Source organism: Mastigoproctus giganteus, chromosome 5 (assembly GCF_048544385.1).
Source record: "Mastigoproctus giganteus isolate SK-2022 chromosome 5, ASM4854438v1, whole genome shotgun sequence".
Taxonomy (NCBI): domain Eukaryota; kingdom Metazoa; phylum Arthropoda; class Arachnida; order Uropygi; family Thelyphonidae; genus Mastigoproctus; species Mastigoproctus giganteus.
This window is the reverse complement of record NC_143579.1, coordinates 154,232,841-154,251,728: the sequence shown is the minus strand read 5'-3', so window position 1 is coordinate 154,251,728 and position 18,888 is coordinate 154,232,841. Positions and strand designations below refer to the sequence as shown.

Below are 18,888 nucleotides of genomic sequence, written 5' to 3'. Positions count from 1 at the left end.
CTCTTTCGCTTTAAACAGGCAAGAGAGAACGAAGGCAAAATGTTTTAGGCAGACCAGCAAAAGAGAAGCATGGAGGCATTTTGCTTCCACAATTACAAGAACATCAAAAACCCAAACAATATGGGCCAAAATAGAGCGAATGCATGCAAAACACCTATGCATCAACTGTCCCATGCTCACCATCAGTGGCCATGATATTACAGAACCAGAGGAAATTGCAAACACTCTGGTTAGACTGTTCATGGAAATCTCAGCTACGACAAAAAACAAGACAAAAAACACACTCAATTTTGAATCAGCATCCACTACTCTAGCCTCCACCAAACTCAGTGCATCAGGGTCAGATGGAATACATTATATCATAGTAGCACAAGTTACTGAACCAACACTCAAGGCACTGTTAACTTATCTACAACAGAATATTTAAGGAAAACACTTTTCCAGACAAATGGCACTATGCTTGTGTTTTGGAATTTCCAAAACTAGGAAAAGATCCTACAAATCCACAACATTATCAACTTATTGCACTCACCAGCTATATGAGCAAGGTCATAGAAAAAATTATCAATGCCCAGCAATTCTGGTTGCTAGCTCGAAATGACTTCCTAAATCCAGTGCAGTGTGACTTCCTGGAAGGGCAGATCCACTCTCGATCTTTTGATTAGGACAGAAATAAACATCCATGACGCCTTTCTATGGAAAGAACACCTTGCCATGGTCCTCTTTGACATGGCTTGGGAGAACAGTATAATGTAAAACCTGTATGATCTGGGATTATGTGGACTTCTGCTACAGTTTATCAGAAACTTCCTATACCACCGCTCATCTCAAATTAGAGTTCACAACCACTTATCTTCAAATTTTGTCCATGAAGAAGAAGGGGTCTCACAGTGATCAGTGCTAAGTGGCACATTCTTTAATATAATAATGAACTCAATAACATGAGAATTCAATAACACCAGTGACTTCAGTATCGATTGCAAGGTGCCATCAACAAAATAGCTAAATGATTCTAAAACAATGGATTTTGCCTCTCACAACAAAAAAACAACTGGGATACAGTTCTGTAGGCAAGGTAACCTACATCCACACATGGAAATATAACTAGAAAATCAAGTAATACCAGTGGTCCCTAGTGTTTTCATTCTTGGTGTGATGTTTTATAAAAACTCATCTTCCTTGAACTTATTAAAACTCTCCAGATTACTTGTCTTAAAAAACTAAACTTCTTAAGTGTTCTGTCAGGCACAACATGGGGTACTACATTTGTACCACGCATTAATACAGTCACATGTAGACTACAGTTCTGTAGCCTGTAGCTCTGCTGGACCAAGCACTATATGATGACTTGATCCTGTGCACTACAGTGCTCTTCTCCTTGCACTGGGGATATACCATACACCACCGGTTCAGAGCCTATAGGCACGAAACCTCCTTGTATCTTTGCAGACAAATGCTTTTATTAAACTATGCAGCAAAACTCAAAGGGCAACCAAAGTAACACACATGGAACATACTTTTTTCTCCTAAATGGGAAAACCTTTACAGAGCATATCTACTATAAACCCAACAACTGGGATACATCTTCACTCACTGCAGGCTGACTGGCAACTTAACCTAGTAAGATACAGCCTATTATATCTTGTACAACCCCACTTTGGACATATCATGTACTGCTGTGCTACTTTTGAAAACACATCTTAAGGTGTGTTTTGGGGAAAAACACACCTTATTTCAACAGAACATAGCTCAAATACATGCTGCATTGGAAACTCGGTATGGTGTACATACCAATCTGCATGGCTTCGTCTAAAACTGACAATCATGTTGGTGCAGCAGCATTATTTCCCAATATTATCATAGCCAAGTGAAGTATAGTTACTATATTCAGTATTTCCCTACTTAATATAGCAGCTATACTGCAGAACTCTGTTTGCTATCCACATACTTTAACTTGCACACTCTCAACAACCATATTGCACAGTGTCTGTTAGCATTATTCAAGCTATGCAACAGAAGAATCAAAATGCCTTACTTAGACAGATCTGGATTATTCTGACTAAGTTAAAGCATAAGAAACAAGTCTTTTTTTTTTTCCTTTTTTGGATCATGCTGGAAATGAACATGCTAACCTAGCTGCCAAAACTGCCATCGATCCATTTACTCAGTAGCGTAGCCACCCTTTTTTGGGCCTGGAGGCGAAGAACACGTTTGGGCACCTACTTAATTAATAAAAATTGGAAAAAGAGGAGACAGCCAAAGACGCCGGGCCCCTAAAGGATACGGGCCGAGGCAATTGCCTTGCCTGCCTACATGGTAGCTACGCCACTGCCTTTACTACACCTGCATCTCACTACAAGTTCATTATAAAGAAATATCTCTTGAACAATGGCAACACATCTGGCAGAGTCAACCCAATAACAAGCTACTCAGTATAAAAAAAAAAAATTCAAACTATAGAAATCCAGTATGTGTGAGAACCGACATGAAGTCATATTAGCCCTATTACGGGTAGGTCACACACAGCTGACACATCTTTATCTGCTTGCAGCCACTGACCCACCATAGTGCAAGACCCATCTTACTGACCAGCATATACTCATTGATTGCCCAATTTACAACACTAAATGGCAAACTCTCTTTGCCTCATTTTCAGCAGCGAACACTCTAAGTATTGCTCATCTCCTAGCATATACACCACACGAGGACAAAATCTTTTACTTTCCTTAAACAGAAAAAACTCTATAATGCACTCTAAACTTCAATCACAATTCATAGTGATAAAAATAGTGTATTGAACTTTACCATAGTTAGGAAAATTATTGCCCTTGTGCCATAAAGCTTACACAAACAAACAAAGCTCCTTCCACAGACATTAGTTAGCATTATCAAAGGCACATGATGCAAGAAAGCAAGCTTATATAGCATCAGCCAAAAAAAAAAAAAAAAAATCCCTTATTTCACCCATCCACTCGCTCCAAATGTTTGCCAGTTCTGCCTTGAATCTGTTTAAGCTATCGACTTCTACGACAGATGGAAGTTTGTTCCATTAGCATTAGTAGAGGCATATGATGCAAGAAAGCAAGCTTATGTAGCATCAGCCAAAAAAAAAAAAAAAAAAAACACTCCCATTTCACCCCTCCGTTCATTCGAAATACCTGTCCAGCTGAGCTTCAGATTTATTTAGGCTATCAACTTCCACAACAAGGGATGGAAATCTGTTCCACCAACCGACTATCCGCTGGCAAAAGGCAAATTTCCGCATGTCTCTCCTACATCTGTCTCTCCTCAATATGAATTTATGCCCTCTCAGATGATTATTCTGAGCAAGAGGAAGAATCCCATCGGCATTGAGCATGGTCAAACCATTCAAGGTTTTATTCACCTCTATCTGATCACCTCGCCGGTGCCTAGTCTCCAGACTGTAATTTGCAAAATTTAAGCCTTTCTTCGTAAGAGCACCCCTTTGTTCCATTCACTAATCTTGTTGCCCTTCTTTGTACTCGTTCCAGCAGTACTACATCCTTCTTGAAATGAGGCCTCCTGATCTGTATACAGTACTCAACGTGTGGCCCAACCATTGCCTTATACAAGGGAATAATCAGCTCCTTATCCCTGCTAGAAAAATTCCTGTATATCATTGACAAGACACCATGAGCTACTCTTGCAGCTCGTCTGCACTGCTCAGAGAACTTCATATCTGCCTGCACAATTACCCCCAGGTCCTTTTCATTCTCTACCATTGTCAGTGTAGTACCACAGAGTTGATACGTTGCTCTGGGGTTGCTGTTTCCCATATGTAGTAATTTACATTTGTCAGTGTTAAACGTCATTTGCCACCTCTCAGCCCATCTGCTCAACCTTTCTAGATCCTGTTGCATCAGTAGTGTCCTTAACAACCCTGCCAACCTTTGTATCATCTGCAAACTTGGACATTAAGCTTGATATACCATCATCAATATATTATTTATAAATACAGAAAACAATAATGGACCCAACACTGAACCCTGAGGGACTCCACCAATAACGTTAGTCCACGATGCGCAGTGTCCATTGATTACCACTCTCTGTCTTCTCCCCCTCAACCACCCTTTTATCCATAGCAGCAATTTGCCTCCAATGCCACACTGCTCCCATTTGTGCAGCAGCCTTCCATGTGCAACAGTATCAAAAGCCCTTCTAAGATCCAAATATATGATATCAAAGTTATTCCCTGCATCCAGTTCCTTTGTTACCATATCATAGTATCCAATCAAATTGGTCAGACAAGACTTCCCCTTAAAAAAACCATGCTGTGTCCAAGCTATAACTGAAGTCTTGTCTGGATGATCCTGCAGTGCTTCTTTAACCAGTGCCTCCATTGATTTCCTGGAACAGAAGTTAAACTAACAGGTCTATAATTACTTGTGTTGCCCTTTGATTCTCCTTTGTAAATTGGGGTCACCTTTGCACATCTCCAGTCTATACCTCCCCTGAGTCCAAAAAAGCTCTCATAATTATGGCTAAGGGTTTGCTTACTTCCTTTGCTGCCTCCTTTAATATAACTGGATAGATCCCATCCATCCCAGGTGCCTTTTTTGTCTTCAGCAATTTCTTCTACACTTTCCTCTCATTTATTACAAAATCATCTAGCTCACTGCCAGAGTTTAATTCACCTCTGGAATTCTCCTCCCTGAATAACCCCTCATGTGTGAATGTAGATGCAAAATACTCATTTAGTTTGTTAGCCACCTGAGCAGGATCATCAACAGTTGAACCAGCAATATCTAGTGGACCAATCTGATTCAACCCTTTCCTTCTAGAGTTTACATAGGTAAAGAGCTCTTTGCTGTTTTTCTTTGCATCCTTTGCCAAAGATTTCTCATAATCTGCCTTTGCCTGCCTAAATCTCCTTTGTGACTTCGTTACAGACCAGCATATATCTATCATAGGATTCCATATCACCCATTAATTTATTTATATGTATCCCATGCATTTTTATTCTCTGACACATGTCTCATTAGTTCATCTGACATCCATTTAGGCCTAAACCTTGAACAGTATTTCTTAGTTGGTATGTGAAGCCTAGTAGCTTTCAAGATTAATTCTTTGAATGCTTCCCATTTTGAATTTGCTGTTGGTAACATCATCAGTTGGTCCCACCATATAGAATTTAAATACTGTCTCAGACCACCATAGTTGCCTTTACGAAAGCAAAAACCCTTCCCTTTGCCCCTGATGGTAGTTACCTCTTTGAGTAAATCCACTTCCGCACACTGTGATCACTGCCACCTAATGGTTCCTTTATCTGCAGATTCTTAATGCATGAAGAATCAATACTGATAATCAGATCAAGAGTATTACTCCCTCTAGTTGCCTTACGAACATGGTGATGTAGAAAACAGTCATCCAATAAATCCACAAAAGCCTTGCTAGTGTGTGTGAGTGACCAACCCACAAATTCAAGTCAGTATCTGGGAAATTAAAATCCCCCATTATAAGACTCTCTGATTTTCTGGCCTACTCTATTTCCCTGTACAGTTTTTTTTTTTTATGCTCATCAGAGTCATTATGCCTATAGCACACTCCTACTCTCAATGTTTATCTCCCAATGCTTATGTCACACCAAACTGACTCGACACTGCTGTCCAGCAATGTCAACTGGCTTCACTTGGATTTTATGTGTTTCTTAACTAATAGCATTACCCCTCCTCCCTTCCTATCCTGTCTATCCTTTCTGTACACATTGTACTCCCCAAATTCCAGTTCTGCATTCCTTATATCTGTGTGACACTATGTCTCTGATATCTGAACGATATCTGCCTTTGATGTTTTGAGCAATACCTCAAATTCATCAAATTTATTTACCAAACTCCTAGCACTGGGGGTACATGCAAATATACATGCACCTGTTCCTATTCTCAGCTACCCTAACACAACCCATGTGTTTACTTGTTCTACAATGACTCCCAGCAGTCTCACTTTCACCTCTGCCCGTGGCTACTGTTAATCTATTAGTCCTTGTATCTCCCCAAGCTAGCAGTTTTCGGAACCACCTAACACTGCCTCGATAGCATCAGCAAATATTCTTGCACCCTTTCTATTTAAGTGTATCCCATCCCTGTAGAAGCAGTCTCTCCTGTTAACAGGAGAGAATTGCAAAAGGAAGTTTGCGAAAGAGATGTACAGAAATTTGAATTCAATCAAAGAGTAATTGATTGTTAGAATGAACTTCTGTCTAGTGTTATGGAAGTGGGTAGTTCAAATAAATTTAAAGTTTGGACAAATTATTAGCAGGAATGGGCAAAAGAAATATGTGATTTTTGTTATATATTTTTTATTTATGTATTATTTTATATATATATTTTTGGTTGGCCTTCTATAAGCTTTGTTTCCTTGCATCGTGTTACTAATAGTAGTAATAATTACAGACACAATATACTGATTCCTTGTGGCCATAGTTGTTTTGCTTCTTAACATACACTTATTTTGTGTATCTTCTCTCTTGTTTTGTTTTGGTGCTTAACATATTTTGTGTATCTTCTCTCTTCTGATGGTTAAGTGCAGTTGAAGAGTGTAAGAATTTTTAAAATAAAAAATAAAATAATGAATAAAATAAAATGAAACACTAAGGAACATTTAACCTTTGAGCCAGCCTCTGAAGTGTGCACACTGGTGGAATGTAGAGATTTGAAATGCTGTTTGTTTTCCTTTTATTCACTGAGGATTTGTGGTTCTTGATAAGTTGGCAGCTCTGGTAATTTTCCACAGAGCCCTTATATAAATTCTCAGAAAAATCCTAATATTTTCCACAGCAATAGTAATTAAGTTATTTGTTAAAATTTATATTTTTATAAATTAACAATTACTTATATAATGAATTAATAATGCACGTACAAATTAAATGAAAAAATGAGTGATAAAAATTTGCAGAGAACTTCTGTCCTTCTGAATCTTGGATATTTCTTAATTTGTGTTAAAATATTGTATACTTAACTGAAAACCCTCATGCCATATTTCTTCCTACATTTTCCATTCTTCTTTCATTAAGAAACAAATGAAAATATAAAAAGTTGAAATTTACAGAACCCCCAGCCTTTCTTGGTAAGAATATCCTTTTGTGTTCCTAAGTAATCTTGTTGAGCATCTCTGCACCCTTTCTAATAGAAATTTGAACCCTTCTCTGTGCCCTTTCTATTTTCTAATAGAAAAAGTGCAGAGAAGAGCAACAAGCATTTCCAGTTCTTGGTCCTTTTCTAAAATGAGGTTTTTTTCATAGGTTTCATAGCCATTTCTTTATACTATGCATATTAAACTAGCAGACTTTTAAGTTTTGTCATATTTTACAGGTTAACAGTGTATGTCCATATAGAGGTATTAGTAAATAATTATCATTAGGTTCTTAGAGTTTAAAACTTAACCCAGCAGTCATGGCACACAAAATGTTTCAAAAACAGGCAGGTCACCTGACAGGTGCCAAACTTTGTCTTTAATTTTTTCATGATATTTTGGGTTTTTTCAAATTGTTTTACTTCAAACAAATACAACATTAAAATGTGTCCAGTATCACACTATTCTTCAAGCAAAAAGCCAAATAGTTGAAAAGACAGTGGCAAGTAACCTGATTCTTGAATGTAATTTCTGTACAAAAACCATAAAAAAAAATTACTTCAAAAATTACTGCATTAAAAGTTTGATTATATTTAGGAATGAAAAGAATTTGATTTTTAATTATTGATTAACACAGGAACATTGTTTTCCAGGACCGCCTGTCAGGTTACCCACCCCTACTGCTGAGTTAAAGGAGATAGATATACTAATATAAAATTTAAATAAAGTTCATAACTTATACTTATCCTCATAAATGTTAATAATCGTGAAATTGCACACTTTTGTGAAATTTATGAAAATATTTAATACAGTAGACTCTCGATTTTCCGGGATAGATGGTAAAAAAAAAAAAAATCCCGGATAATCGATTTTCCGGTTAATCCAAAAATATAGAAGTCCCTGACATGCGTAAGAAATACATTACAGAACTTCTTACTTCGTCAAGTTTTATGTAACTCGGGAATGACTAATAACATATTGCTGCTATATTATTATTGACAATATCTGAATTCAGTGCGATACTTGTTAATGTTTGACCATTTTCATTTTAATTATTAGTTTAATTTTCTGATTCAACTGGATCACTTTCCTTTTCTTGGTAGATTTACTAGCACTGCTGTCACTTATTCTCTTAGTCGGCACCATGATAACGGTCAAAATGAAATTTTCTGTAAAGAACTTCAAAGGGTTAAGGCGAAAACTCACTATTATCATTCCATGTGAGCTCACATTTTACTAAAGCACATTTCTGGAGGTCACTACCATAAAACAATAAAAACAATTTGCACTTTCCGGTTTATTGGGCTTTTCTGTTAGTTCAATTCATTAAAAATGGGTAGTAAACTCGATCTTATTGCATTTGCGATAAGATCGAGTTTTTACGTTATTATAGTGAAGTGTGTGTGTGTGTGTGTGTGTGTGTGTGTGTGTGTGTGTGTGTGTGTGTGTGTGTGTGTGTGTGTGTGTGTGTGTGTGTGTGTGTGTCCCGTTTACTGAAATCTTCTGTCATATAACTGCCATATAAAAAAAAAAAAAAAAAAAAACCATAAATAATTGTAAGAATCTTCTCTTCTTACCTATTTTTTTGCTTGTTACTCTGTATCTCACTTGTGCAATTTGTGTGTGCCGTGATCATCAATATTGATTGCTTATTATTTTATTATTATTTTTTTTTGTTTTAAATTTTACAATCCTAAAAAAAACAAAAAAAAACTGAGTGATAAAAAAAATTAAGTAAATCTGTAGCTGCGTAAGTCAGGGACTGACTGTATCGAAAAATGTCCAGTAACCTACTTAAAAAATATGGCGATAGATAAGATAAAACTTACCACATACTACTGTTGTGTCCAATACGATGCTTCCCTTTATTTTTTGCAATGTTAATTTTAAATCTAATAGCTTCCCTTTATTTTTTACGTGTTGCGTATGGTTTGGTCACCAACGTTATAATGGTTCTTTAAAGATTTAACGGATGCACCGTTTTCAAACTTTTGAAGTTCAAGTTTTTGTTTAAACTGAAAGCGCAATTCTTTTGCGTCTACCCATCATTTTCACGATTTCAAAACAAAAAAAATATATATATATATTTACTTTAAAAAATTTTCAAAATCCCTGACATAAATAACAAAATAAAATTTGTTTTTTTGCAGTGCAATGGAACACAACAATTGACACGACACACTAAAACAAACTAAGCATTTGTTCTTTTTTTTTTTTTTTTTTTTTTTTTTTTGAGTGGCCGGGGTTTGCAAGATAATAGGTACATTATATTCCAATGATGACTTATAACGTCACTTATTTACGACTTGCAAAACATCTGTTTATATCTATTCTAGTAGTTACTTGAATTTTGTGATTTCTGGTAGTTTTTTTTTTTTTTTTTTTTTTTTAATTTGAAGTCTTGAAGTATCCCGGTTAATCCAATTCCCAGTAAATCGAGCGCCTGCTATATATTTCTCTCATTAATGCCAATGTTACACTGTTGAACACTAATGTGGCCTGCAAGCCCCTGAGGATTGTCTTTGCAGTCCATGAGCACTTCTGAGTTTGAGATCCCTACTTTATAAAATGGGATAGTCACCTCCTTTGTTTCTGCTTTGCATAGTTCTTATATGCCATTGTTAGAATCCCATCAACTGCTCTAGCAGCTGTATGCACAGAGAACTTTGTTATGGAAAATTTTGTGCAATTAACCTAGATATTTTTTCCGATCAGATACCTAAGTGTATGTTATTCTGGAATAACTCTTACCACATGCAATACCTTGCATTTATCTATGCTAAACTTCAGTTTCAAATTTTCAGCCTGTCTACCTATTTATCTAGATCTTCTTAAGTAGCATACTCTGATTAACCACTCTACACACCTTTGTTTCCAAAGGTGAGCAGGGTGATTTATCAGAATATTCTAGTGATTAATCACCAGCAAACTTAGTTATTAAATTTGAAATACATGTACTACCTACATCAATATTGTTAAAAAATATATTAGAAATAGCAATGGGGCTCTACACCAAGTGCTCCACTCATAACTTTAGTCTGTAAAGAGCAGTGGCCATTTATAACTCTTTTTGTCTCCTATCCTTTAAACCAGCCTTTTATCTATAGAATTTATTGGTTTTAATGTGAGGAATGAAAATTCAAAACATAAGGCTTGTACATCATTGAGGTTGTACTCTTTTATAAATTCTTGAGATGTCTCTGATTTGCTGACAGCAATATTGAACGAGCTGTTGTAATTCTTCCACCATGTTGGCAGGTGTTGAATACACCAGAGCTTTCAAATAGCTCTAGATACAAAAATACATGTGATTTAGGTCTGGTGTCTTGGGAGGCTTGGTCACAGATTTGCCTAATCCTATTCATTGTGCACTGTATCTTTCACTCAGATGTTCTCTCACAAGTAAAGAAAAATTTGCTGGTGTACTATCATGCATAAACCAGATTGTTTGTTGCTGCTTAAGAGGAATGCCCCCAGCAGCTCTGGTAGATCATTTTACAGAATGTGGAGATTAGAAACTCCCATTGAATGCAGCAGAACTCTGTGCTATCTTCATAGCATTAAATTTCACCTAATCAACACCTTATCACCTTATATTGAACAGTGTGATCTATACAGACTCCATTAGTGCTATCCAAACTATACAGCAGAATAAAAATCATGATAATCCCTTATTCATACAGATTTGGAATACCATGACTAAGCTAAATAGGAAGAAACAAAAAATCATCTTTTGTTGGATCCCTGGTCATGTGGGAATTTCCAGAAATGAATGTGCTGATCAAGCTGCGAAAACTGCTACAGATCCTACAGATGAACCATTTAGTATACCAATCACAGACTACAAGTCAATTATAAAGAAGCAGTGTCTTGAAAAATGGCAAAACATCTGGCAAAGTCAAGTTGGGAACAAACTACTCCATATAAAAAAAAACATCTCCAACCTTGGAAATCCAGTATACATGAAAACAGGCATGAAGTCTTATTAGCCCGACTATGGATAGGCCATACACATCTGGCACGTCTTTATCTTCTTGCAGGTACTGATCCACCACTGTGTACAAATTGCAGCACTCAGCTCACTGTTCAACATGTACATGTACTCATTGATTGCCCCAAATACAATAGTGAACGACAAGCTATGTTTACCTCTTTTTCCAGGACGAACACTTCTTTTAGCATTGCTGACCTCCTGGCAGATACCCCACATGTGGTCAAAATTTTTTCATTCCTTAAACAGATACAACTGTACAAAGCAGTGTGAACTTCAACATTTATATACATAAACTGTGTATTTAACATCACCATAGTTTGGTGCATTATGGCCTTGCTGCCCTTGCACTGTAAAGCCCATAAACAAACAAACAAACATATCCTAGCTGCGGTAATCTGTTTTTCCTTGTAGTGTTCACTATTTGTTCTGCTATTTCACTGTAAACATTTTCCCCTGGCATGTCTCTTCAATTCTACTGCTACTCGACAGTCGTCATCATACCATTCCTCATTTCTCAGCCTTGAGGTCTTACCCAAGGTTATGAAGGATATTGCTTATTTTAAATTCTTGTTTTTCAACACAAGATAATTAATATGCATGAATAGGTTTTAAAATGCCTTGATTTTTATTATTTTATGGCCAAACTTATTCAATAACAAAACAGTTAATAATGCAATCAGAAATACAATAATCAAGGAATTTATAATATTGGCATTGATGTTACTTGTATAGATTTTGTTGAAATTAGAAAAAAAGGCTCTGATTACTTTATCCAAGATGCTCCTGTCAGAGGGTTAACCAAAGGATCCAAATGTATTACACTGTTACATCAACAGATGTTATAGTGTTATAAAAATGCTTCCCTACTGTACACTCAGTGATCACTGAATTATGACAACCCTATCCGTAATGGACTATACCAGCTCTCAGTATAAAAAGCTAAACAGCTTCGTACACTAGATCGGTGGTAATTTGCACCTAGTTAAGAAGCCAAAGTGATAAAGTAGCAGTTATGGAACATAATAAAGATATCACAGAGTTTCAACAGGGCACAATTGTGAGAATGTGTGTTGGGTGCTTCCATGGCGAAACAGCACATCTTTTTGGTTGCTCGTAGGCCACCGTGGTTAAGGTGATAAAGAATGGTGTCAAACAGGTCAAACCACCACTTGCCAACAGAACTAAAAAGGATTATGCAAGGTGGATGTTTGTGGTGAGTGAAGGGTGCAGCATGTACAGGCTCAACAGCAGGTCAATATGTGACAGTTGGCATCACAATACAATATGGGGAATGCAAGAACAATATCCCAAATGATAATGGCTGCACACTTAAATGTATGAGGTTCTACAGCAGATGATCCACGAGACACACTCTCATGACTCCTGATTGACTGTTGAAAACATGCTGGTTGGACACTGGAGGACTGGAAATGGGTATGCTGGTTGGATGAGTCCAGATACCTGCCGACAGATGCCTTTGTGTGTGGCACAAGCAACACAGTGCATTAATCCATTATGCATGGTGCCCATTATGCAGACAGGTGGTGGTGGTTGCTTAATATGGGGCATATTTTACTAGCAAGAACTAGGATTCTAGGTGCATATGGACCAATGTTTCACTGGTGAGGTCTATCAGCAACTCTTAGGAGACCATGTGCACCCTGCCATGTTGCATTTTTTTCCACAGACAGAAACAGGATTGTCCAAGATGATAAATAATGCACTGTGTAATTAGGTCTGCATTCTGCACCAGTGGTTCAACGAACACAACAAAGATATTACCCACATTGATTGGAATCCAAATTCAGCTGACCTCAGTCCAGTTGAATGCCAGTGGGATGTTTTCGAATGGGAAGTGAAGTGTATGGACTCACAACCATTATCTATTTTGACACTGTGGAAAGCCTTGCAGTTCCCCTACAAATGTCTTCAGACCTCTAGTTGAGTCAGTGCCTAGACAAATAGCAGCTGTAATCCATAGGAACATTGGCCCAACATGGTATTAGGTAGATGGTTATAATTAGGGATCACTCAGTGTATATTTCTATCTTGCTCTATTATGGAATTCCTTCCAGTGATGGCATTATTCTTGAATTTTTGCTTACTTTAAAAATGAGTCACATGATTAAGATTTTTCATGAGTCACATGATAAGAATATTCAACATCATTAGAAATTTTAGATTGACATGAATAATGACATTTCTTCTAAAATGAGCAAAGAAGTCTGTCACTGTTAAGAACATTTTTCATGCCGTACTAAGACAGAAAAATATAATGCAGCAAAGCATGCTTTATCAGTGATTCCTTTGCTTTAAGGTCTGACATAGCCGAGTGGCTGGGGGCGTGAGTGCAGTAGCACGTGCTCTTTGAGTGGACCTGGGTTCAAGCCAGTGACTGCCAAATACGATTAACATTTGTATCGATGATTTATTGTAAACTCCACTGACCTGGTGGTCGTGCCAGAGTATAAAAAAGAACATTTTTGAAATTGAATATTTTTTGTGTCCTTTAAAGCACATTAATCACTATTCCATTCTTTGTGGATTATATTTGCAACACTATCAAATGTTATGATCAATTTGAGCAAGAAGGGATCATCATCAATTTGAGACTGGGTAACTTTTGTTCATTATTCAAATAGTGAATGAATGATAAATGATATGTCTATTTTCTGGTTGTCCAAATATTTTTTCAGAATTGGACAAATTATTTCTCTGTTAGTATGAAGTTGTTCTTCCATCATTCAAAGATTCATCCAGTGATTAAATGCAATCAGTGTGTTAACCCTCTTCAGTAGTTTCTGTGGTTCGAAGCATTGTTGGACATCCCTAGTACTCATTTGCCAGTGCCTCACTGCCATCACAAACTCTTGCAGGTCAGTGAGAAATATATGATAAATGTGAGATCATTTTTTAGCTAGAGCATCGTCACTATACATGTGTTTTACTAATTTGTATATTTCAGCAAAATAATTCCCCAACTTGAAACAGAATTTAATGTTTGTGCTTTGTTCCATTGCTTAACATGCTGACAACATCTTGAATAATGCATAGCACAACAACTCTGATATGGTTGCAAGAAAATGTTGTATGAATACAACTTATTTGTAGGGCAGGTTTTTCAACCAATGTTATGCAGACAGAATCTGCGAAGTGTTATGTGAAATGTTCCAACAATAATGAGCAGTTATCTACATTCTGATAGTTTGATGCACTTTATAAACAAAGGAAAAGTATACTCAATATATATATATATATATATATATATATATATATATATATATATATATATATATATATATTGAGTATACTTTTCCTTTGGCCTTATATATATATATATATATGTATTAGGCCTGACAAAGCTGAGTGGTCAGGAGAAGGAGTGCGGTAGTATGTGCTCTTTGAGTAGACCAGGGTTTAAGCCCTTGACTGCTAAATACGATTAAGGTTTGTTTATATTGATGATTTATAGCAAACTCCACTGACCTGGTGGTCGTGTCGTATGTATATATACATACATATATATATATATATAAAAAAAGTAAAGTGCAGCCATTATCAACCCACTGCAGGATGGAAGCCTCCTCAACAATTCATGCTGAGGGAAATGGACCATAATCTGCCACGCTGGTCCAGTGCGGGTTGGCAGATCGACCGTATTCAGCAGCCAGGGGCTTGAACCCAGGTCTACTCAAAGAGCGTGTGCTACTGCACTCCCGCTCCTGCCCACTTGGCTACGGAGGCCATTATACACACACACACACACACACACACACACACACACACACACACACACACACACACACACACACACACACACACACACACTAAAAATAAGATTTCATAATGTGATTAACTTACAATTCATTTTGAATTATTTTAGAAAAAAAAAAAAAAGAGAGACTTTGAACATTGGGAAATATATTAAAAATCATTCTTGTGTCAACCAACTTGCATACATATTAAACAAAATTTGAATAAAATCAGACATAAAAGGAACAGAAAATGAATATACATAAAATTTTAAAATAGTAAATGAGACTAAGAACTAATGAAATAAAATTAAATAACAAAGCACTAAAATTCATATAAACTTTTACATACTCACATATTTTCCTGTGTAAAATTTCCTGTGTAAAATCCGCTGTAGAAAGAGTAGCTTTCAAGGTGAAGAGCCTTTTTATCCACTTAATGTAGGCACACAACAGCCTTAACTTGGAAGTAATGGCAAAGCACCACACAGGGGCCCCTCAAAAATGCTATTCTCATGTTAACTGCTGATTAGTGATTAAAAATCTAAAATTTTTTCTGCCTTACAACAATAGTTTCAGAACTGATTTTCTTATGGTCTTCTTATAGAACTTGTGTGCAAGAATCTGTGAGGTGTCCCACCATCATTTTTGCAATTATTTGGATAGTTACTTGAAGAGTGGAATGGTATCAGACAAGTGCCAATACTGTGTTTGTTTAAAGTTTCAAGTTGTGTTTTGTCTTCTCTCCAACTAAGTTAATAAACATCTATCAGTTTACTAGTTGTTTTTGAAAGATTTAAAATTGTTTTCACAGCATCAAGATGATAATACTAAACCCAGTATCCTCTCAAAATAGCCACTACTTCATGGGAAGCAATATACATAAGTGAAAACTTCATGTGATGTGCAGGATGCCAAGTTTGAAATAAATTTTGAAGAAAATGGAAGTAACTAATAGCATTAAATGTACACAATAATTTTTTTTAATATTTTGATATTTATATACATAATAAGTAGAGATATATGCACATGGGCAATTCATGCACTTAATGATCTTTTAAATTGGAAAATTGAACAGACTGAGAGACTTCTATTTTATGTGTATTCTTCTTTTTTATGTTTTTTTGTCATTTTTATCAAAATAAATTTTTTTTAAAATAAAAGGTGTAAAATATATAGCTTGTTTAAAATTTTTTAATGTTTTTTAACACTTAACTTAACAGAATAAACATAAGTATTGCAGTCTATTTAGAAATATTGATGTTATTCAAGCAGAATATATATTTAAAAAAAAAAAAAAAAAAGGAAGAAAAGCTATGTTGTGAAAATGAAATACATATTCACTTTACACTGTATACTAGAAATACTTAAGATAGCAGACACTTCAGTCATTTCACTAACTATTAATAAGCTTTGAACAACAAAGAAAACCGAATGAAAAATAAAATCAAACAGTGCAGCCTCTTAGTTTTTAGTTAGTGCATCTTAAATATATACATATTGTATATGATTACTAGTTTATGTAGTTTTTATGCTTTAATTTTTATTAAATTTGCAGCCTATAAATTTGTGAGTAATAGCCTTTCAGTCTGCATCCTCAGTTAAATGGTGATAAAACAATTGCATTCACCCAACCACCATATCATTATAAGCATAGCACATTATGCCTGGCAACCCAAAGGTCTCGGGTTCAAATCCCGCCTCAGGCTTGTATCAAAGTACTACCAAAAAAGCCTTGGAAGGTGCATTATGGCCATAGAAGCTGATGCACCAACAACTACAACAAAAAAAAAAAAAAAAAATAGCACATTATATTTATCCAATATAAGGATATTTGATAAATATTAGATCAGTATTATAGTTATGATGGATACATATTGGATCAGTATTATAATTATGTTGGATATATATTGCAATTGAGTTATAATTCTTGAAGCATTAATGAGTATTCAAAGCCTGTATTAATTCATAAGTTTGTGATATTAGAGGGGATTTTCAATGGTGAGAAAATTTAGGTATTTTAGAACTGTACATATTCTTCTGCTAATTCACCTTTATCACCTAAATCGCAATAGTAAATTGAAGAAAGTTGAAGGCATTCACTTTTATTTAATGGTTGAAAGAAATATTTCAATGCAGATTTTAATAGTTAATGAGTAAAACTATTATTATTATTAGCCATACAGTGCAAGGAAGTCTGAGGCTTATGCTGCATCAGCCAAAAAAAAATTTCTGCATTATCCCGAGAGAGAGAGAGAGAGAGTCAGAAGTTGAAGGGAATCACCAAGAAAGAGAAGAATGATGATATCCAGCTCAGGACCCTATGTGTGCCAAGCCCATACTCACCAGACGTGAGCCCCTGGGGTTGCTTCTATGCATTCTAGACTATATGATTTTATTTGCTGATTTAGAATGAAACTAATTTATATACCAGGGTCATTCCAGGGTCTGATTCAACCATCTCCTCAATGGAAAAAAAATTTTAAAACATCTGACAAATTAATTAAAATTAAAAATTTAACTTTAAGAGAATACAGCATTAACTTGAAATAATCAAATAATACAAATATTTTCTGTTATGAGTATTTGAGACTGGCTTTCTGGTATAGTAAGGATATCAAGCTTTTGATTTTAGCCATTCTGGAGCCATCCACTTAACTACAGTTTACTTGTATTGGTCGAATAATACATTCACCATATCACTTTAATTTATTTGTGGTATTTGTTCATTTCAGGATAATCTAATAATTGGTTTTAATTAGTATTCGCTAAGGTAAAGAAAGCCAACATGAGAACCATGGCAAGCTACAGGAACCTTGCCGGACAAACTGGTTTGCCACTACCGTAGTTTTCCCTGCATTCTTGGTAAACAGATAGTGTATGTTATCACTATTGGCAGTAGAAGTCAAGAACAATATACTGATTGATGCATAGCTTGATAGACAATGTAATGATTACTGTTTTCTCATTATTAAAAGCAGATTATTGGAGGTTAGGAAAAAAGGAAAAGGTTTAGATTTTGGCTAAACTTCAGAAGTGGATGTGTACTCCAGGCTATCAGTATTTTTTAATTGTGTTGGTTGTTTTTAGTGTGGGTTTTTTAATAGACTCATTTTTGGCTAGTGAAAAAAGGTTAAGTTAGTTCATGCCACTAATTTGGGATGGATTCAAACAGGCTAGCGAAAAAAGGTTATGTTATGTTACGTTGGAGTGCACACCCTGTTTTGAAGTTTTACCAAGATTTATTTATTTTTCATTATATTTCATAACTGACCTTAAATGTTACTTTAGGAAATAATAGGAAAAGAAATAAAAATTCTTTATATATATGCTTATCGTTCATCACATCAGTATATCGTTCTTGACTTCTACTGCCACTACCGATAACACACACCGTCTGTTTACCAAGAATGAAGGAAGGAACTGTGGTAGCGAACAAACCCATTTGTCCTGTAAGTTTCCTGTGGTTCTCTTGTTGGCTTCTTTTCCTTCACCTTAGTTTTCATGTTTTAATTAATATTGTAGATGTTTTAACCATTTTTTTACCACTGAGTATGGAGCTGAAGCTGACTCTAGAATTTCTGACTTGTCAGTTAGTTTCATCCCAAATTAAATTAATTTTATTGCCTAGGACATAAGAAATGTTTTACTCATTAAGCATTTGCTTTTAATTTCTTCATTAGTATACCAAGACGATTTTCAGGATTAATAATAGTTTAAATGACCATCAGTCTTGAAGGATGGTCAGAATCTCTCTTAACCTACCTCTTTTCTGCTTGATCAAATTGTTATTACTCAGAGGATGGCAGAGCTTGTAGATTGTTCAGTTGATTACACAGGCTTATGATTGCTGTATTACCTGAGCATTTGAAACTGATGTATATTTTTATTATAGTTCATTGGCTGCAGTGGTGTACCCAGCTTCAAATAAATTTTTAACTTGTTTAAGCTGGATACATTTTAGTCGGGGACCTGCAGTAGGGTACATTACTACAGAAGACATTACTACCAGCTGGATTTTCTCCTCCTCCTTCACCAACATAAAATCATCTT

General features: G+C 35.7%; 1 protein-coding gene across 1 annotated transcript in view; it reads left to right on the top strand.

Annotated features, from left to right (window-relative positions):
- Nucleotides 1–18,888, top strand: part of LOC150085776 (uncharacterized) — a 1,040,408-nt gene that overhangs the window by 868,329 nt on the left and 153,191 nt on the right. The window lies entirely within an intron of this gene.